The 21,812-nt window shown below is 43.8% G+C and overlaps 1 protein-coding gene across 8 annotated transcripts in view; it reads left to right on the top strand.

Moving 5' to 3' along the window:
* Nucleotides 1–20,544: 20,544 nt before the first annotated feature.
* Nucleotides 20,545–21,812, top strand: part of SEMA4D (semaphorin 4D) — a 99,592-nt gene continuing 98,324 nt past the window's right edge. For 2 of the 8 annotated variants that reach the window (XM_083883109.1, XM_083883102.1), the window contains exons 1-2: nucleotides 20,545–20,629; nucleotides 21,191–21,240. The gene's annotated coding sequence lies outside the window, so the exon portion shown is untranslated. Of the gene's footprint in view, nucleotides 20,630–20,868; nucleotides 20,906–21,190; nucleotides 21,284–21,812 lie in introns of those variants that run through there. The other 6 variants (XM_083883106.1, XM_083883110.1, XM_083883103.1 and 3 more) reach the window with 6 other exon arrangements.

The raw sequence follows: 21,812 nt of genomic DNA, 5'->3' as shown, positions 1-21,812 counted from the left end.
TCAAAGCAAACCAATTCCCCCCACCACTCCCCTCAAAAAAATCAACCCAAAAAACCAACCCATCCAGCCCCAACTTCAAAGCAAACAGGAAAGAGGATCACTTTGCATTAGTCTCATGGTACTGGTAGCTTGGATGGGTGCCACACAAGAAGCAGTGGGGAATTTCTGGGGAGTGTATAACTGGCACAACACTCTGCGCTACTCGCCTCTCTGGACTTTCTTCTGCTAGGGGGCACAGTAGAATAGGGAGGAGATTAGAAGAGGTATTTCCAGATTCCCAGCTGCATTTCATTATAGGCAGTTGACTTCTGTGAGAACTGGGTATTTCAAAGCACGGAAAGGAAGTGCCAGAGTGTGATTATTTCACAGCATCCCCCAGGTTACTCCTCAACCAGAGAGCCCAACCAGAAAGCCCACCATGCTGGAAAGAGCTCCAGGTGGTAAGGACTGGCTTCCCTGCATTTGCGAGTCAGACCTGCACTGCCGCAGTTCAGTCAGAGCCCACCCTGGTGCAGTGGCTCACTTGCCTTATTACTCACACACTTAAATGTCAAGAGCACAAGTGGGCCAGAATGAGCAGGGCATGGCTCTACCCTGCAGATGAAAGGCCATAAAAAAGATGTAGCTGAGCACATCCAGACACTGGAGGCTCCAGTGAGGGGACAGAAAACGTTGGTGAAAGCACCAAGACCTGGAAAGCGGTACAGGATGGAAGACTGCCAGCGCACAAGTGCCTGCATCCCAGGCTGGAGGCAGGCTGCCCTCCCAGGCTCCTTCTGCCAGGCTGGCTGGGAGGTGCTGACTCAGACCACCAAGCCCCAGCCTGCTGCAGCTGCAGTGCTGCCCAGCAGCCTCATCACCCGTTGCCCTGCAAAAGCAGGAATGCCACACAGGCCACAGAAAGCCTCAGTGGCACAGACTGTGAGCCAGCACAGCACTGGAGAAGGACCTGCTGTCCCACCACCCCCTTTTTTCCCATCTGCAGCAGGAACAAGATCCAGACAGTGGCAATAACCACTGCATCAGCTTTAGCACAGCAAACCCCACTCTGCAAGACCATCAGGACAGAAAGAACTGGAAAAACCACAGTGCAAAAGATGTCTGAAGGTTGTGTGAGCCCTGCACCCTTAGCACACTCTCCCCGCAGGGAAAAGAGCAGGTTTTCTGTGGTGGTTAACCAAGCTGTAGATACCAAGTATGTCTTTCAAAGTCATCATGATATTCCCTTACTTAAATCTGGATATTAACATGCAGGAGAACCATTGCATGTGAACAAAATCACATCCTTTCCCTGGCAGCTAAATACCCAAATATGTACTCTGCTCATATATAAATATGTATGTCACTGTATGCCTAATGAATATGTCAAAAACTGGTTGGAATGTATGAGATCTTCCAGGGGCTTTTTCTCCTTTATAAGCTTTTAATATAAGTTAAGTCAGCACTGAAATCAAGCAAAAGCTCACTTTTTTATTCATCAGTTACAAAATGAGGACACAGAAGGGTACAGACAGCAGGTAGACTCCTAGCTCTGAATTCCACTCTTATTAACACAGATAACCACAGGAGAGACAGCACAAGGCAATACTTGCTCCTGCAACAGTCTCCTCTGGGATGCTGGATCATAGGCAGGTGTATATTCCTCTTAGGAAGCAAACCACTTGTGACAGAGCTTGTGTGTGGGTGAAGATGATAGACACCCCCTTAATTAGTCTCCTCAAGAAAAGCAGATCTGCATCAGGCCTAGCTAAAACTGAGAGCATATTTTGTCCTGACAGACTCCTCTGGCTTGGCCAGCCATCTCTGAAGTCACAAGAAGGACTGGGGACTGACTGGAGCTCCTGGTCCAGACTTCTTGATAGTGGTGGCTCTGTCACCATGTGTGGATCTGTGTCTCCAAAAGTTTCAGCACTTTCTGTAGTTGCTGGCATGAAGGCACAGTGGGTGGCCTGCTCCTCACCCTCTCCTTTCCCTTCAGTGGATCTTCCTGGGTATCTCAGGAGTGAGGATGCAGCTTGGCACCGTCCCTCCGAGAACCAGGAAGAACTATCCTTCAAGAACCAAAATCCATCTTTGGGGTGGCAGCATCTACCACCCTCCTGGATGCCTTCTGGGAAGTGATCTGGCTGGCAAATCAGCACCACTGCTGCTTTGCAAACTATTTTTATGCTCCTGATCTTCACACTTCTTCTACCTTCATAGACTGTCCTCTGCCAAGAGCAGAGCTTTTTAACTAGTGTTTCTGTCCTCCACAGGCATTTCTCAGGGGACCCTGGTGTCTCGACAGCTGAAGCTGAGCTGAAACCCTTCCCTGAAAGGAGGAGAGCAGCAGGGAGAAGGGGAGAAAGATAGAATGGATGCGGTGGGCAATGGTTCCAGGAAGGAAGGGTCAGAGGCAATGAGACCTGTGAGAGAGTGGGCAGCTCCAAAAAAGCTGCTCTCCTGAGGGGGTAGCTACCAAAAATGTCCTCATGTCCTTCCCATCAATGCCCTGAGCCTGCTCTGGGTCCTCTGACCCACTCCTCTGGGTTCCCTGTGCCTGCTCCTGACCTCTGGTTCTGGTCCTTCATCTGCAGCAGAATGAGTCCCACCCGGCAAACACTACTGTCAACTGATTTTTTGGAGGCTGCGGCCCCTTTTACAGTGATTATGCAGTACTGCAGCTAAGACTGCTGAACTTTTCACCCCTTTGGTCACTCATTTTTACAAATCATGACACCATCACAGTTTTTTATATTGCACAACCAGAGTCCGGACCAAGGGGCTTGCTTGCAGCACCAGGGAAAATAAAAGGAGAAATCAATATTCTAGAGGGGGAAACAGTCCTCAAAGGCCAGACACTCAGCAGCTATAAATCAGTGTAGCAGGATGCACTACAGAAAAGCTTATGTTCGTTTAGTATCTGGCCTGAAAAGAATTCAAATAATAAAACTGCAGCAACAAGATGGACAAGAACGATTAGATCATCTCCTCCATCCCTCAGGGCTGGGACATCAGGCTACACTGAGTGCTTTGTGCTGTGGTCAGTAAAGCTGTAGCTCGTTCAGGCTCTGCTAAGGCTTTCTATTTCTGTTTTCCTAGTGCTTATTCTTTGACAAATGTATTTTGAGTTAATAATTTATGCTTGGGATATTTAAAGAACAGAAACCTAAATCCTCTATTCGCTGAATAGAAGCAGTGCTGGCCTAGAAGGAAACAGCTGCAACACCTCATTTCCCACTGCCTCTTCTCTGCTGAACTGCTCAGGACCTTCAACCCAGCCTAGGAAAAGCATCCTCTCCAGAAGAAGAAGTTATTAGAAGAGCAGCCAAAATAATTCCAAATGACCACACTAAAAATGGTTTACTCAACATGCTAGAGGTCCAGGTGTGCTACAATATGTTTTCATTCCTTGCATATTCTACAACAAAGACGAAAGACATACCATATCCTAAAAAAAAAATCAGAACTGTTCCCTGTAATTTCACATTACCAATTCCTGCAGCTCCAGCCTTCCCTCTCTTTTGAGCACAGAATCCAAATTATGCTGTCTGATGCCATCTGGTGAATCCACAGGGGATGAGTAAACAATACCAAACTGATTTCCCTGTACCAAGGGAACTTGGCTTGCATTCACATTCCCTTGGAGATAAATCATTATTATTCTGATTGCTAAGGCAGATTCCACTAAGAGCAGAAGGAAAGGAAGGGAAGTGATAAAGAGACCTTCTTTTGCAGCAAGAATGCAGTGGAGATCATAGAGACAAGCTGCAATAATAAAAGCGACTGAAGTGATAGGGGCTGCTCTTTTGATGTTCTGGTGCATTGCAAGCCTTGATTTAAGCAAGCAGGTCTGCATCTGCTCTGCAGATAAGCAAGGCAAAAAAAGTGTGGGTGAAATATCTACTGATTTTTAATAAGGGTAGGCAGTCTGAAGTACATTGTGTTCTCAGTTAAATTGTCACATAGTAAAAAAAAAAATAAACCAGAGAAACTTATAAACTGGGTGCAGTAGATTGAGAAATGTATAACATATGGGAGGGGGATTTCAGTCACATATATTAAAATTATTTTCTTTTGTAATTAGATCTTATTAGGTTGATGGTTTTCAATCTACCAAAACTGTGCAATAACTTTATGGTAAGAAAGTGATAGAGAAAACTTTGGCCATGCAAAGACCTAGAAATGCACGAAAACAGGCATGTCCATAGGTGTCCCATCATGTAATTGGGCAGCTTCAGAGTTTTCAGAAAAAAACATAGAGCACAGATTTTGGACCAGAGTCTTACTAGACGCGATGGAATCTAAAGGATGACCAGAAATACATTCTTTGTACCTTACAAAGAATTTTTCAGGTGAGGTCACATCTGATTTTTACTCACACCTGGTTTAAGCCATTGGTGCTGTGCTCAGGAGTGAGGCTCCTTCCCAGTGCCTGTTGCAGACTTCCCAGCACCACTTGACTCATGGACTTATTCCTGTCCTTACCAATTACATCTCCCTGATAGATGCATCCATGCCGGCCAAGTCTGAGGGCAGTCCAGTATGCCCCATGCCTGAGCAGCTGCATCTCCCCAGCAAGGCCAGCACGTCCCAGAGTGCTCAGAAACATGGGCAAGCAGAAGAGCTCTCCACAGGACAAGCCCCATGTAGTATACAACCCAACAGTTGAAGATCACTGTCCTTGCTCCCAGCATGTGCAAGAGCACTTCTTCAGGATGGCTGCCCAAAGCAGCAGATGACAGATTGCTGCTTAGCACAGTGGTCTGCTGTCAGAAGAAGGGTTGTCAGGAATGTCCTATTAAGGGATGAGAAATGCACCATCCATACACTCAGGAGCTGTATGAGTCATTATGGCAGATGTAGAAGGACAAAAAATAGTGTTCCTTAAACTTATTGCATATCATGGGACAATAAGAAGAAGAAGAAAAAAAAAAAAAGGAGGAAAGTCACAATGCCCTTTAGGGACAATGCAAGCATCTACAGGATGATTCTGGGCAGAAAGAACAACTAAAATCCAGAAGAGCAAACTCCAGCCGGTTTTGGGGATAGCAACTAAACTGCTGGGAAAGGGATATTTCCTCAGTGTACAAAGAGAAAACAGTTTTTAATCTAACCCAGTGGATAATCATAATAACATGAAGGAGGAAAAAAAAATGCAAGTACGAATGAAGAATATCCTATAGAGAACAGCAGGGTTAACATCCAGCAGGGACCAAAAAAAGGTGAATGTACTAAATCACCCAGGCAGCAGATACTGGGGAAAGGAAAAGGACCCTCAGTCTTCCCTCTGGCACTCACTTGCCAGTGAGTGGTGGTGGCAGAGAGGGAATCATTGAAGACAGGCAGGGTGTCTGAGCTCCCACCTCGGAGAGGGATGATGAAAAGAGGCTGGCATCAGACTCCCACTGGGAGCTGCTGCAGGCAGGGATTTGGCAGCCTGTCCAGACAGGTTCTGTGAAGGGAGAGGAGAGTTTTTCTGTTTCACTCCGGTTTTTGTTTGTTTTTAAACACCAACAGTATTTCCCAGTGTTTATACTCATGTTTGCACTCATTAGCAGTAGCTCATACTCCATCTTTGCCATGATATTTGTGGATTCATAAAGCATCGGCACAGCAGAAACTTCCTCAGCCACAGGCTGTTTGGTTTGTGCAATTCATTTTAGGAAATCTCTCTGGTTTTTCCCAGGTTTTGTATAGAGTTAGTTTTATTAATGGTTGTGTCTGCAGTTCAAACCCCTCTTTGCTTTTGAAATGTTCTCATGGCTCTGCTCCACAACACTCAAAGGCCAGCTGGGAAACAAAAGGAACCTCCGAGATCAAAAAGCTTCCAGCTAGTATGTGACCTACACCTGTGACAGGATTATCTTGAGAAAACATCTGCTTCTGATTTTTTAAAAGGAGAATTTAATGTTAAGGATGTAACATGTATATGTATATGTGTATATATATATATATATATGTATATAAATAGAGATGTAGATGTATACATAGATGTATAATTTTTTTCCCTCACGCACTGACAGCCTTATTCTTATTACAGATCTTCCAAATAGAGGAACTCATGTTAGCTAGGTGTGATTAACTTTGAGCTCTGGGCCTCACCATGACCTGTTACCATCTTCTTAAGCCTAACTATCTTTAGTAACTCTTGTGGATTCACATCTGATTATCTGTTATGTCGTATTTTCTTTTTAAATTTTAGTCAAAACATAATTGATATTCAGTCAATACTTCTTGTAATACCGTGTTTCACCGCCCCTCCTCCCCAACGGGGCGTTTATATACTTAGGGAGGTTTTTCAGTTAAATTCTTCCAAAAGGAGAATAAGCAAGGTGTACGCTTCTGCCGGGCTGCTGTCGGTGCGGTCTGTCTGTCTGCACTGCCAGGCGGGCTGGCAGCCGCTCTGCAGACATGAGCGAGAGGCCAGCGCGGCCCAGGCGGAGGAGCGGCCCGTCCCCCCTGCCCCCGGCCCGCCCGCGGCCCGCAGGCCCTGCTCTGCCACGGGCCCTGGAATTCGGGCTGTAGCTGAGAATTCCTAATCTCAAAGGAAAGAATTCGGCGCAGAATATGCATAACCATTAACCTAAAGTGCCAGGGCACACTGCCTGTTCTCATGCAAGCGGGCAGGTGACACAAGCTCCAGGGACAGGCCGATGCCCTCCTGAAGCGAGGACAATGTCACTGTTATCAGCCTCTCCTATTCTTTTTCATAGCTGAAGGCTAAGCCCTGGTGCTCACACAAACGTTAGCCATAGCGGAAGATGCTTTTTCCATCGGATCCCTCATAGCACTGTGTCTAGTCTGAAAGCCCTATTAAAATTCAGACTTCTACTCCCACCCGATTATTCCAGCAGCGATCCGCAGGAGGCCTGACAAGACCCGGGCAAGTGGCAGTCCCTGTCACATCCCATAGTTTCCACGCTGCCTTTTTGGGAAGTGGCCAAGACGACCACCAGAAGCACCGAAATTCAGAAAAGAACAGCAACAAAAAAAATGGGTCGGGAGGATGTGGAGCAGAAGGGCCGAATTCAGACAACCCAGAAGCGGCTCCGAGAGGCTTTCTGGGCAATCCACACGCTGGGGTACCTGGGACCTCATTTATCCCTGCAGCTTGGCATCTTACACAGATTAAGTTCTTGAAAAGGAAAAAAGAAATCTCCCTCCCTACCTTTCTCCAGAGACTACACACACCTCTGCAGGGCAGCCAGCCAACAACAGCACAGCCCTGCACATCTGCCTTGGAGATCTTTCGTTCTCATTTTGGCTACCAAGGAAACGTGATTCACAAATGAAAGGACACTTTACCAGGCTTACAGCACATCTCGGAGGAAATTCAAAGTTTTTATGTCAAACCATTGTTTCAAAGAGAAAACTCCCCAAACCAAAATGTTACACTATTAAAATTATAGCAAAAGCTACTTTTTGCCACATCCTTCCTTCATGAATATGGCAAAGTCAAGAGCAGTATTTTCTACATGCTGCAGTGTCTCCTTGTTTAAGTCTAAGCTTCATGTAAAAAACGTTTTCTCCTTCTGTAACTGACTCTGGACTCACTAAGCATGCAATAAATTAAAATTACATTTATTAATGAATTACCATCTTCAATCATAAGAAACACAGTTATGGACCTCCTCTGAAAGGGTTAAAGTGCTTTTTGGCTGCTTACCATTTACTATCAATTTGTGTAGTTAACCCACTGGGGACTGAGGAGTCAGGCTGGGAACAGCTGTGTTTCCAGTCTACATCAAGGATGGAAGCCTGACATTGTATAAAGTAAACAAAAATGGTGTAGTGCAGAATACTTATTTTAAGTAAGGACTTTATGCTATTTGAGCAAAAAGGATCAAGAATGTTTATAAATAAACCATTGAGTGCAAATACTTCAGACTCCACCATAACAGGGTAGCAATAAACAAGAGATTTCTGTAATATTAATTCTGGTTTAAGCAGTAACTGTATGCATGCTGAGGAAAATTAACTTACACCAAATTACTTAGTGTGGGGACAAGTAATTTTTACCATTTTATGGTGCTGCACAAATGGTAAATAATATCATAATGTAACTGCTTTCTACAAAACCTGATCACACATAATTTCTCCCAATTTATCATACTGCTTCATACCAATAAGTTCCCAAAGGAGCAGCAGGTATTGATTTCTGAGCTCAGACTGCATCTTCCTACTATTACATTTCACTTGAGAAATTAAAATGTTTCTGAAAACTGGCAGTGAGGCAACACACCACCTTCCTGGCAAGGGAATATTATAAGGCATTTACTGCTGTCAGCACCAATTCCATCTACAAGGTTGTAGTGCATGGGAAGCTTTTCTGCATTACTAATGAATAACAACTTCTGAAAGATGGGAAATTAATTTGATAAGAAGCCACCCAAACCCTTGCAGAGCAGGGTAAAGGCATCCAGGAGGAATGCATAAACAGGATGGCTGAGTCCGCAGGGTAAAGCCGGAGAGCTGTCAGAGCAACACTTTGACTTTCCTAGGAGAGGCTCCTCAAGGAACAGCTTCCCCTGAATGCCACATCAGCAGGGCACTGATTTCACACCCAGCTTCACCTTCTGGCCTTTTCTGTATGGCCCTCCTCACATCTCTACAGCAGTAGTAGGTCTGGCAAGAGCCAGGAAGGTACTGAGAGCTTCAGACCTCCCTAATTAACTCCTTAGTCATCACAGCCCTTGATCTTTCTAGTATGGCCTGTCTTCCTTGTACTGATCCATGAAATCAAGAGAAGTGCTGACAAAAGTGTAATTACTTGGGCTGCTGTTTTATGGTATGGAGCATTTGGTGGCAAGACTGCTTGAAGGTGTTCTGTTCCCCTTGCCTGCCCACTGCTTACTTCTGGTGGGGAGATCACTCCAGCAGCCTTGCAGCAAGCTGCTTGAGGAAATGCCCCAGCTTCAAAAAATGAAACCTACAAACAAATAGACATCACACCTGAGACAGATCCATGCATGTGCAGAGGAGAGATTAGGAATGGAAGCCGATTCCAGGGGAGAGACCCAGAAGCAGGGCTGCCTCAAGCTTGGATCATCACCAAACACTTGGTAGCCTTATACACATGAAGGTTCAGGGAGATTTCTGCTCCTGGATGAACTCACTGTATTTTGTATGCCAGGAGACAGCCATGGCCAGCAATAAAATTGCTACCAAATGTGATAATATTTCCATTAGGGAAGATGTGTTTGCATCTGTGTTGAGCTTGGATAGCTTTATGCCCAGAGAGTTATCAATCAGTGCTTCTTCCTTTTTATTCTGCACTCTCAAATCTGATTGGTATTTTTGTCTTTGAGGTTAGAGACAAATGTATTGTTTTTTTCTTTCTAATACCATTAAAGCTTTGTCATTTTGGCTTTGTGAGATACTTTATTTAATCAGAAAGGAAAATAAGGGATTTTATTTCTACAAAGACTAGCAGGAGGCAAGAGCTGGTATTACCAAGCTTTGAGAACAGTTGCTATCAGGAAAATTATTTTCCAAATGGAAGCTGAGGGCACTGACCATGGTGAACTGAACTGCGACATGTAATTTCATTACTTTGGCTGGGCTAAGCTGCCTAAGCTTATTGCTGCCTTCAGCAAGGGAGCAAGGTTGGCTTGCAGCCACAGTGGAGAGATGTAAAAGGCTTGAGGGTTGCTACAATATTCTGAGGTGCCTAAAAAGTGTCCAAGTGGTCATTAGCTGATCACCTCTTGGTTTAAACAGATCACACACTGCTTGATCTGAAAACATACTGGTTAGGCAGCATTGCTGTTACAGACTTGCTCTTGTAGAATCACCACGCACACAGGAAATCTGTTTGATTTCCACATGTGTTTGGTTTTCAGACTTACAGGCTCCATGGTGGGGTAGGGGGAAAACCAACAACCAAACCATCATTAATTCCCTTGAGATCTGTGCTGCATTATTTTACTGTATGCAATCCTTTGTTCTTCATGAGGCTATATATACCAGTACAGCATTTCTTCTCCTTCCTGGCTCTTTGAAAGTAAGAGAGTAGGATGAATAACAATCTTGCATGGTGGGTATGTATATCTGTCTGTAAACATTTATATGTGACTTTCATGTCTGTGAATTGTGCTGGGCAGATAATCATGAAAACTTGACAGTCTCTCCTTCAAAGCAGAACTGTGAGAAGCAATTACGTACACTTTGAATACCAGCTGGACAAGCTTCCTACACCATAAAACACTGTATTTAATTTTGAACCTGAAGGAGTTGCATTCTTCCATCTTTACTCTGTCTTCAAATAAGATTACTGCACTGTGCTCCAGGAAAAAAACCCATGATGCTTATCATTTGCACTAGCTGCAGAAAACCCTGGCTGAATTCACTGACCTCTGTGATACACAGGGTAGGACTGAACGATCAATCATCTTTAATCCTTAAAACCTACCAACAGAAAGAGGGAAGTGCACAGCTCCCTCCAATACGAGCTGTTCTTTTATCTGTGGCAGAATCCCTAGTACATAAGGATCTGAGCTTTATAAACTGCCTCATAAAATCCTGCATTTATCACGGGTGTCGGTACTGGGTGTAACTAAACCAGTATGGAGAGTGGTTTAACAACATGTATAAACATGACCAAGCAATGCAAATCACAATTTCTGCAACTCCTTTTGAGCTGTTCTTAGAACAGGGAGGAGCAATACATAATAAAGGGTGAAAATCATCGGTTTTCCTCTTTTTGAACTTTTACTTCTTGTTAATTAATTCATACTGTGAATTAGTTCTGGTTGATTAATACATTTAGGTGTTTTGTGAATCTGAGACCATGTCCTACCTCCATTTCACATTATGAAACACACATGCCTATTTACTGGGTGTCTGTACTGCATTTGGTCATTTGAGAAATGTGTCACCATAAAGGTCACTTGGATGCCTGAGGACAGGAGGAATGAAGGTGTAAGTGTAGAGGTCCATACATTGCACAAGAGCTGTCAAGTGACAGGAGCTGGGGACAGGCTCTTTTGCACCCTCATAAAACCTGCTATTCCACACACTACTGACAGCAATGTGTTTACTTTTTTTTTTTTTTTTTTTTTTTTAACTCAAGGCATTTACCTGCACTCAGTCAGTTTCAAATTATCATTAATCAGCGCTCCAAAACTACCATGAAGTCTTTATGCACTTGTTGCTGTGAGCCAGTCAGCCAGACTCACTGCAGAACACAGGAAAAAAACCTTGTGTAATTTAATTTTCTTGGTCTGAAACATCAAAAGGAGTGTTAACTATGTGGACAAAAGTCCTATTCTGATTTATCAGGACTTAAATACATGTCTTTAAATCATGATTTGCCCTTTTCCCTAAGTATATTTCCAGCTAGCCACTAGAAGAACAATTCCTGCTTGAGTGCTGGCTACACCTGTTTATGATAAAGCAACTGGAAAATGGCCAAGAATCAACAGTAAAGCCTAGAATATGAGAGGCAGAATTGGAAAAATGAAGGAAAAACTGTGGACATTCCACTGTATCAGGTCAGGATTTTGCTTAACTTGCTCTGGTGCTGAGCTGAGCTGACAACACACTGCTGACACTTGGGAAAAGGGGAGAGAGGCTGTGGTGCTATAAAACTCTGGGGAAAGGAGAGAGAGGTGATGACAGGGAGGGGCAGTGAGTTTCCCTTGCACCCACAAAGTGCAGCATGATAGGGGCAAGTTGTCTTGCACTACCCCCTGATGAAATTCAGAGATGATCAGAGAGCTGGGAACAGCTGAGACCATCCCACAGAAATTTTTGCCCAGACTAAGGTTTGATGACTATTAAGAAGATGGTCTTTTACTTTTGAAGAGATAAGAAGTGCCATTAAAAGACCCAGAAAGGGACCTTATGTAAATTCTACCTATTTGCCTTCTCCATTTAATTGAAAACAAAGTAAGTAGCAAGATTCAACAAGGCAATAATGCCTCACAACTAGGACATAGTATTAATATGCTTAAGATCCCTCGGAACAGCAGTTGCTTATCCCATTTTTAAATGTGTTAAATAAGTACATTGCATGACACTTTAATGATACATGGTACAAGTGCACATTATGCCACCAGTCCATTGCATTGAGATTGGAGATAATTTGGCTTCTCAGCGTGGCCTACCATACCACTGGCACTGTTTTTTCCAGCTCTTACCACTGGTAATTTCCTGCACAAATGGGCAATCCCAGCCTGCATTTTGAATCTGTATTTAGACTTTGGAAGATCTATCACTTAGCATTTGTGAAAGTATCTGTTATTTTTGCAAAAATAGCAGGCAGCTTAACATGTTTGGATTTGGGCTTGGCTTACTTCTTTGCTTCACACAGAGACTCATGAGCAGTTCTTTTGATGCCATTGGCTTTTTTGACATTATATACTATCTATTAATTTCATACAACCAGACTTCCTTGGCTGTTATGTATAAAATGATTTCCAAGTGACTAACTTGCAGACAAACAAATGAGGTTGGGCTCTGGACCAGGTAAGGGAGCACCAGCCAGGGAGTCTGGCGCTGTGTTTGTCTTTGCCTTAAAATGATGGGACTTCATGCGGAAAGAAGGCAACAGGATCTGTATGAAGTGTGACAGTAAGCAGAAGGTGCTGATATGATTCTGATCCCTGAAATCCATTCAGTCAGTCTTTGACTGAGCTATTTGTGCAGCTGCAAGGTCAAAGAAAAAGTAGGCACAGAAAGAAGTAAATACCATTTCCTTATCCTTTGTTACAGAGTCATTTTTTGTTGTAGGGTATTTTTTTCCAATAAAGGAGTGTACACAATAGATATAGACTGAATGCACAATGTGAGCAGACTTCCAGTGACTCTTAAAAGCATTGCTGTAAAATTTCTGCCCCTAGGCATATCACTCAACGAATCCCAGAAGCTGGAAACTCCAGACCTGCCCTAACACTGAAGACATATAACAACCAGAAAGAACAAGCCTTGAAAGCAACTTCAAAACCTAGGAAGTCTGGGAGTGAACTTTCTTTATTGTTCCTAATTACCGAATATTTCTTATCTTTCTCCTTATCTCAATGGAAAAACGTATTTTAAATGTAAGAAACATATAAATAACAGGCCCAGCTGAGTCATTAAATTTTTCTGATATTTTTCTCTGATTTTTTTTTCTCTACTTCCTGGTTTTTTCTTTATCTTGGCTATTTCTTACTAAAGATGCTTGCTTTCTACTTGACTTTCCTTTCTCTGTTTTCAGTCCTAAAGCCAAAACAAAGAACAGTGGCTATCAGCTAAGGTCCTTCATAATTCCTTTGTTGACATTTTTCTTAGCCTTCTTCTTACCTCTCTTAACCTAAAATAGAAATTTTAAGCCTTAATCAAAGAAAAACAAAGGGTAAACATTATGTTCTCCCAATTCTTCTAGTTTACTCCTAAGGTTAGTAGCTATAGCTGTATCAGCTATACTTGATTGAATGTAGCAGAGTCAGATGTATAAGGAAGAGGTTCCATTTTTGTCCTGGTCATAAGCCCAAATGTGCAGCACAGCCCTCCAATGCTCCTTCCTGCCTCCCCTTTATGCCAGGGACCATGCTGTGACAGAGGAAAGATAGACAGATGTTTGGGTAACAAATCACTTTAATGTTACATAAAAGAATGCAGAACCAAAATCTGAGCTAATAGGTTCTACTTAACAGTTTTGCCAGACTCAGCACAGGAAATTACTTACCAGGGCCCAGCTTCAGGATGGCACCATGCACAGGTGACCATAGCTCACATCTCTGAGGTCATGAGATGTAAACCTGAGACACCAACAGACCTCTCTGTCATTATTTCCTATCACTCTCTATTACCCTGAAGACTACCAAGAATTTTGGATACCTCCTTTCTTGCCTTAGAATCTTCCGTGATATTAAAGCATTGCAAATTTACACCAGAAAATCAATAGAGAAACTGTTCCCAGAGAAATGGTTAATCGAATTGTTTCATCTGTAATTGAATACATATATCTTTTAGTGTTAATTAATGAACATTAATTTTCAAAATGAGAAGACCTTAAAGATAAAACCTTTAGGCTAATGGATAAAAATTTTGATCAACCTGATAATTTTAGTTACAAAATCAGTGTTTAATCACAGGAATTGAATCTCTTTCCTTGTAAGTAGTTTTTAAGCAATGGAGAATTTTCAGGATTATATAAAAATAATCCAAACTTGCTCTACTATAAAACTTTTGCTTCTTCTTCTTCTTCCTCCCAAATTTCTTAATTATTATTTTTTTAAATTTTCCTGTATGGTCTGGCAGTTTGCCAGAAACACGGATAAAGAACATCTAAGGAAGATGTTTTAGACATAAAGATAAATCTTCTTTTCACAATAGCCAAAGTGCTTGATGCATATTGAAGGCAGGAATCATCAGTCTTTGCATTTTTCTTTCCCTTTCAGGGAGGACAGCAAGATAGAGATGTGAATTCTGATTTTGTGCACATTTACTCACTTATATTGTTACAGAAGTCTTAGAGAAGAGATAAAATAGTCACAATTTCTGCATGCTTAAAATGACCTTTTAAAATTATCTCAGTGGGTGTCTTGTCAGAAATTAGCCTTGGTCCCTTCCAACCTATCTTTTATTTTTCCTTTTGTTACACCCTGGAACAGAGCTGTGTGTTCCCAAGAGGGTTTTGATAGTAGCAAATTGCTCATATCGGCTTAGAAAAACCCATCCTCTCCTGTACTGTATGTCCTTTTATTTAATTTATAATAGTGAGGCAATTGGATCCTTTGCTTTGTTCTCCACATAAAGTAGCAGAAACCTAATAGGAGCAACCCGTGGATAGAAAAACCTTACTCTAGCGCAGGAAAAAAATGTCCCTGTAACAGACACCACACTGGGAAATCATGACCTGGTTTAGCTTCAGCCAAAGAAGTGGTTATTAGGGCAACTTAGTTCAAGAAGCAAGTTACATCAGGTTTTTGCATTCTTTGGGAGTGAGAAGGACAAGGAATGCCAGCACAAAAAAGGAGGGGAAAAAAAAAATAAAAATGGTTACACAAGGAGAGGAAAGCAGTCGGCTTTCACCTTTTTTTCACAGTATATTTCCACTGCTGACTTCTCACTTTACGGATTCATGGTTGTCTGACTGTTGACAGGAATCAATTGGCTTGTCATTACTTGAGACAGATGTCCCATACAGAACAGGAGCAACTATGAGATACATGCTTTATATTAATATTGTTTTTCTATCAAGGTTCAAAGTTGAGAGTCTACAGGTTTTAGTTGGGTAATTCAGAAGTTACAGTCAAAGGCAGTTACAGACATTGGCATAAATCAAAGAATCCCACTAGTCTTGTGATCCTCTCCGAGTAAACTGTGTGTATGGAAAGTAACTGAATTAAAATGCTATGCTGAATAATAAAAAGACAGGTTCTTCACTCACTGCTGTGGTCATGCATTCCCCCATTTTCAGGCCACACTATGATTTGAGACATGCATACATAAAGGAGACAGGTCTGTGGTTACTATCTTTTACAATCAAGTTTGTCACCAGAAAAATCTCTTACAATTCCACTTCTTAATTTCCACTTCAATTTGTTTTTGTAAAGCATCATATGAAGTTATTAGTCTATAGAAAGAAGTAAGAAGAATAAGAAAATGACGTAAAATATTGTAATAGTGCAGGCAATAAAAACATAGAGTTCGTATAGGAAGAATGCAAGCTTGGTATAAAGTTTACAAATGTCTCAATCCACTACTGTCAAATCCTACATTTGCTTTTCCTGTATTAATAACGGAACACTATTGTTACCTCTCTGGTTTCATATTTATTCATGACTAGCACATGTTACCCCACACCAATAGTTTGATCTTGATATTATGGATGTGAAAAACATGTAAACAGAAATAATTCCTATGATTAGTGATGACTCCATTAAACAATTTTCATTAATTTGATCATTTTGGAAATAGAATTGCATTTTCAAAAAACATAGAAACAATATATTGAGGTTTAGTTTCTTCATTATTCTTAATGTACTACATTATTGATGTTGCCTCATTGACCTTGTCCCCTGAGGTAAGCACTGCTGACACCTTTTTTATTATTTTTCTCATTAATAAACATGTGCCTCCTTCACTAGCCTATGTACTTCTTCCACCACGTAGAGTGGATAAAGTGTCTTTTGTCATTCATTTATTATTCATTGACTGTTGATTCTAAGTATATCTATGCCATCTTCCTATGAAAAGACCACTGGAGTGGTTAGTTTCTTAATTTTGTGCCCTTGCACATAACTTAGATGTTTGTGTAAGAATTACAGGCTCTGTATTTGGAAACTGATAAGTGTAAACACAAAATATTAGTTGTTGCTGTTTTGCCCAGGAGCTAAGTATGTTATTAATGTAATTTGCTAGCAATATCTCATTTTAAAACACAAATGCTGACACAGCACCAGAATGAAGAGAATCCCTAACACTTTTGCCCATCACTTTCCTTCCCTAAATTCACCGTGTCCCTTATCCCTTTAGCAAACTTTCTAACAAGCTGTGCTGTGAGATTTAACAGAGACTAGATTACAGGTAACTCCATGGTTAGACACCAGCCAACAGTGTAGCTCCACTAAATCTATTATTCCAGATTCCAGGAAATGAAAATATTCTCTGTGACTCTTCCAGTGTTCTTAGCCACACAGATCCACCAAACACAGAGAAAAAAAACCTTCTTCTGCCATGTCATCTAAACATGCACTTCCTCTATGCTACCTCACCTAAATGCAGATGTCTGTGTAGCATTTACTTAGCTCCTTCTTCTTCTGTCTTAGGCATACAAACATGGTAAATACAGGGACAGTTTTAAAGTCTCTGAGTGTATCCTCTACATAATTGCCATGTTTATCTGTAATGATATAGGCAGTGTTCAGTCCAAAAAAACCAAAATACCCCAAGGTTAGAAGATAAAACCCCTTAACTATTATAATTTAGTTTCACTGCCTCTGTAATTGCAAAAGTGAAATCAATGCATTTTCTCTGCCTGATGGGGAAGATACAAAAGTAAAAGGTCAGGGCTTTATCCATCTGTGGTTCTGCCACTGACTTAGTGTATAATCTTGGAAAAATCACTTTGAGCTGTTGTGCATCAAGTCCTAACCAGGATAGCTAATGGCATCTTCCTGCTCTGCAAGCAATTTTAGGTCTATGTCAATTCTAGTAGCTTAATAACATTAATCAGTATTAATTTATTGGGCAATGCTTTTAAATGCCTTCTGTGTGCTTATTTTTCTGTATTAATGTTTCAAAAACTGTCATGACTCTAAAACGTATTTAAAATCCTTATTTTATTATGTTATTTTCCTACACTTGGTAGTGAAAAGGGATTTTTTTCAGCAATGGGTGCTGTTTTCCTCTAATGCTGGCTTAGTCAATGACAAGTGATCTGAAAAGTCATGCCATCACATCAATATAAAGGTACACCTTGAAACTTTGACTTTATTCAGAATTGTTCACAGCTGCATTCACTCAACCCAACTATTTATTCTTTTATTCTCTCATCCATTCATTCTCTCATGCACTCTGCTACTGACCTATTCCCTGCATTATATATTGGTTTGCAAACCTCTGGGCATGTTCACTGCCCTTTTCACTGACTTAATAAAAACCTACCACCTGTTCACTCACTCACTCTTGGACAGATCTGCTCTCAGTCTCAGACCTGCCTTCCAAGACAGTTTTGGTCTCCTCTCATACCCTTCCTACTCTGCTTCTGTATCTTCTGTCCTGTAGCTTACTTGTTTGTGAATTTAATTGAGGACTGCAGGTTTAAGAGCACTATTAGTTGTTAGAGTTTTCTTTAACCCCTTTTTCTTGATTAATTTTTTTTTCCCGGCACAGATTTGATACAGCTTGCCCAGACTTAAAATACTCATGTGTATATTCAACCTCAACACATCATCTGAAGTAAATGTATTAGGACTGAGGCAGTCTTTACATATTATTATTTGCAGAAAGCATTATGTCCTTTTGAAGATTAGACTTTATTATGCTTATAGTAGAGGTTTTTAAGAGCATGTTTCCTCCATGTCCTTGGAATACGCACTATGGAATTGATGTGGCCATGTACTAATAATCGTTCATTATATGATCTCATTGTCACAGCATGCAGTATTTGGAAGATTATTATCTTTTTTAGGAAAACAAAATCAGTTATAATTATTGTGAGGACCAGTGTCTTTAGCCCTACACCACCTAGTTCACATACAACCCAGATTAATATTACAGGCCTCTGGAAAACCTCTCCAATTTGCATCGAAGGCCATTTGTTTTTTAGTCCTGTGAAAGACATGACTTATAATTGGAACCAAAATGAATCTTCAGTGGTACCATTTATGGTACTAGCTGTATGTTCCCAACACTGTTACTACTTGTGTTTTCTTTTTCTCATCAAATCCCATTTGGTAATATATTTTAGTTGAAAGAAGATTCTAAATATGACTGAGAATCTGCCATTTGACAAAGTACAAATATAAATTCCTTGTTTTCCCTCCGACCTTCAAGTCTGCAAGACTCTCCAGGTTTTGCTGAGAATAGAGATTTAAAACTACATTATACAAATTAACAATATAATTCTTAAGAGGTCGTGACACCTAACCTGGATAGAGTCAGAAAAAATGGAAATTTTATCTTGGCGCTAGCCTTTGCTCCAGTTCCCTTGAGCCAGTCCGGGTTTTTGGAAATTCGTGCAGACTGCAGGCTCCCTGGGGAAACCTGACAAAATCCCTGTGATTTTCCTACTCAGAGCTAAGAACTGCCCAAGCCTAGATTTTGTAAAATGAGAGATTTAAAAAGCATCTTTGTTCCTTTCCTTGGAATATAATTTCATAGTTGTATCCTTTAGGAGATGCTCAGTCTAGTCTACACGAGAGGGTTTTGCTAGCCTATTAATACCAGCAGTCAGTCCCAGTGGAGATGCAGGTAATCTTCTGATGGTATAAATTACAGCAATTGCCCAAATAAAATATGATAAGGATTTTTTATCATGCTACTGTGTTTGCAGCAAGGGTCTTCTGGCATGGGTTCACGTGACCCTTTTTTATGCCCCTGTAAGACTCAGGTTAATCATCAGAACTGGCTCTCCTCGTTCCTGGCAGACCATGGCTACTCAGCCCCTCCTGCTCCCTGCTGCTGTCGTCCCCCAGAGCTGGGTATGACTACTTTCTTCTCCAGGCTTCATATCCAGTGTCTTGATGGCATTACGGCCCTACTTGACGTCAATGGTGTGATGAACACTGATTACCTGATGTTAACCTGGACTGAGTTAAATGACCATTTTGAAAACGTAATGCAGGAAAACTGATTTCCCACTGTTTTCCACACAACAGACGGTTTGCTGGCTATGCTAATACCCTCCTTCAGACTCTACCCTTTCCTAGATCCTGAAACACCAAGCTTGCTTTGCATCTAAACGTCCCTCTGAGGTTATCATGTCTCCATGTCTTTAAGAGGTTAGATTTCCTCAATGATTTCTTCCTGACAATATTTCTTACCTACAGCTAATGTGACTTATTAGAGATCGAGTAGCATATTGTTGTAAAAATACAATGTTGTGTAATGCTGGAATTTTAGAGGTCAGCCAGTAAAGCAAGTGCCAGTGCCTGACTAACTAAGCATTTCGTTCAGTCTTGCTTCAATGACTCTTGCTAAGTTGTGGCAATCTCATGACACTGGTATCGCCTGCTCCACAGCAATAAAGAAATCCAAGGCAAACCCCAATCCAAAAGGAGACACCCGTATCATTCCGTGTCATTCATCTGAGCAGTCACACCAGGCGTGCACGGACACGACGGTAATCAATAACTCATCAGTGACTCAGCACAAGGACCGCGGCTCAGATCCGTGCATTTACTTTTATATCCCGCCGAGCAGTCACCTAAGCGAGCCTGTGCTTAAAGTGCAATAATTCCAGTAACGTTTGCTTTCCATACGAGTCATTCCATTCCCGTGGTGCCCAGAGGATGGATCCCAGGTGCTCCTTTCCCTGTGGTCTGCGGCGAGCGGGTCCATGCTGCCCGAGCCGGGCAGGCGGGGGAGGAGCAGCGGAATGCGACAAGTGGCACGGGGAGCTGCGGCGGCTCTGCACCGGCCCGGCCCGGGGGCACCGCACCTGCTCTCGGCGGAGGCGGCCCCGGGGGCGCGGGAAGAGCCGCTCCGCGGGCGCCGTGGCCGAGCCGATGTCAGGGCGCCGTTGCCGCCCCGCGGGGCCGCTGCCGTTAACGGGGCCGCGCCGGGCGCGGGGAAAGGGGCGAGCGGCCGCGGGGAGAGGCCGGCTGGGCACCCCGGACCCAGGGCGGGCCCGCCCCCAGCGCCGCTCGGCCGCCATACTGCGGGGCGACCCAAACTTGTTACACGCGGGCACCACCTCCTCCTCCGCTCCTGCCCTTCCCGCCGCCGCCGCCCTGCCTCCGCCGGCGCGGGGAGGAGGGGGCAGCGCCGGCCCAGCCCCAGCCGCGGGGAAGGCGCCGGGGCGGGCGGGGCCGTGCGAGGGGAGCGCCGCAGCCCCCCGCAGGTAGGAGCGCCCGGCGGGGCGGGCCCTGCGCCGGCACGGGGGGAGGAGGAGACGGCGGCGGGGGGCGGGCGGAGGGAGCGGGAGGCGGCGGTGAGGGAGCGGTCGGCGCTGGAGCAGCGACCGCCCGTGCCCGCCGCGCTTTCTCCCGTCGAGGTGGGTGCGGGGCCGGGAGCCGGCCCGGGGCGCGGCCGCCCCTCCGGAGCGCAGTCGGTCTCTGGCCTGACGGGCCCGCGCCGGCGCTGGGCTCGGGCGGGGGGCGAGGGCGCCGGCAGCCCCCGCCTGCGACGCGGCCGGAGCGAGACGGAGAGGAGGAGCCTGCGGCAGCAGCAAATGAGCGAGGGCTGCCAGGTTTATAAATCTGCTTTTCTTCCCACCGCCCCGAGCCCCGCTGAGTCCGGTGGGGGCGGGCGCCGGCCGCGGCTCCGCCAGGTGCGTGCTCGGGGCGGGCCGGGCCCCACACCGCACCGCCGGTGGCCGCACCTGCCGCGGGGACGGCCCGGGCGCCCAGGGAGCCGAGCACAGCACGGGGGCGAGGCGTGTTGGCCCGGCCGATGAGAGGCGGCCGGTTTCCAGGCGCCGGCAGCCGCGTTTGCCGGGAGCGTGTCCGGGCGGTCCGGGGAGGCCCCGTCCCTCACTCCGCCAAGAGCAGGACGCGGTGTCGGGAGCTTGCTGCCGGGTCACCGAAGAGCTGATACGTGCTGTTTTGTTTTTCAGCTGTCTGCAGAGTTTCAGTCAGATCTCCACAGAGGTGCCGAGTTTGCAAGGTACTGGTGAAGAGAGAGTTTTCTGTCCCCAGTTGCCCCATAGGTAATTTTGAGGGGATGCCTTCACTACTCCCGGCGGTGTGGGTTGGTGAGCGGTGTTTTCCGCGTACACGAAACTACGCATCATGGGCGTTTGGAGGGGAACGATTGAGTGGATAAGTGCAGCCGTGGTAACTTCATTGTTGCAGCTCCTTTCTATTACGTGACTGCCTTTAGCAGGGTAGCTTGATCCTGCCCTGGTGTGGGAGGGAACCTGATGGATCTGTAGGTTGAAGGGATTTTTCAAGTCTGCTTTTTGGTTTAATGCTGACACGTTTTCCTATCTAAGTTCATGTCTTTATTATCATGTACCTTTTGTGGGGCGTTACTTCGGCTGAAAAATGTGAAACATCACTTCTAAATTTACAGCACCCGGGTATTTCTAGTAGCTCTGGAAATCAGTCTAGTAATAGAGCCTCTTTTTTAAATAAAAATTAAAATTCCTACAGTAATTAGCACACGGCTGTTGACCGCTTTGTGCCCATCAGGCTCAGAAATAGCTGCTGATATCATACTCCCTTTTAGATACCTGT

The sequence above is a fragment of the Zosterops lateralis genome (assembly GCF_965231275.1).
Source record: "Zosterops lateralis genome assembly, chromosome: Z".
Taxonomy (NCBI): domain Eukaryota; kingdom Metazoa; phylum Chordata; class Aves; order Passeriformes; family Zosteropidae; genus Zosterops; species Zosterops lateralis.
The sequence above is the reverse complement of the archived record's forward strand: the minus strand, read 5'-3'. Positions and strand labels throughout refer to the sequence as shown.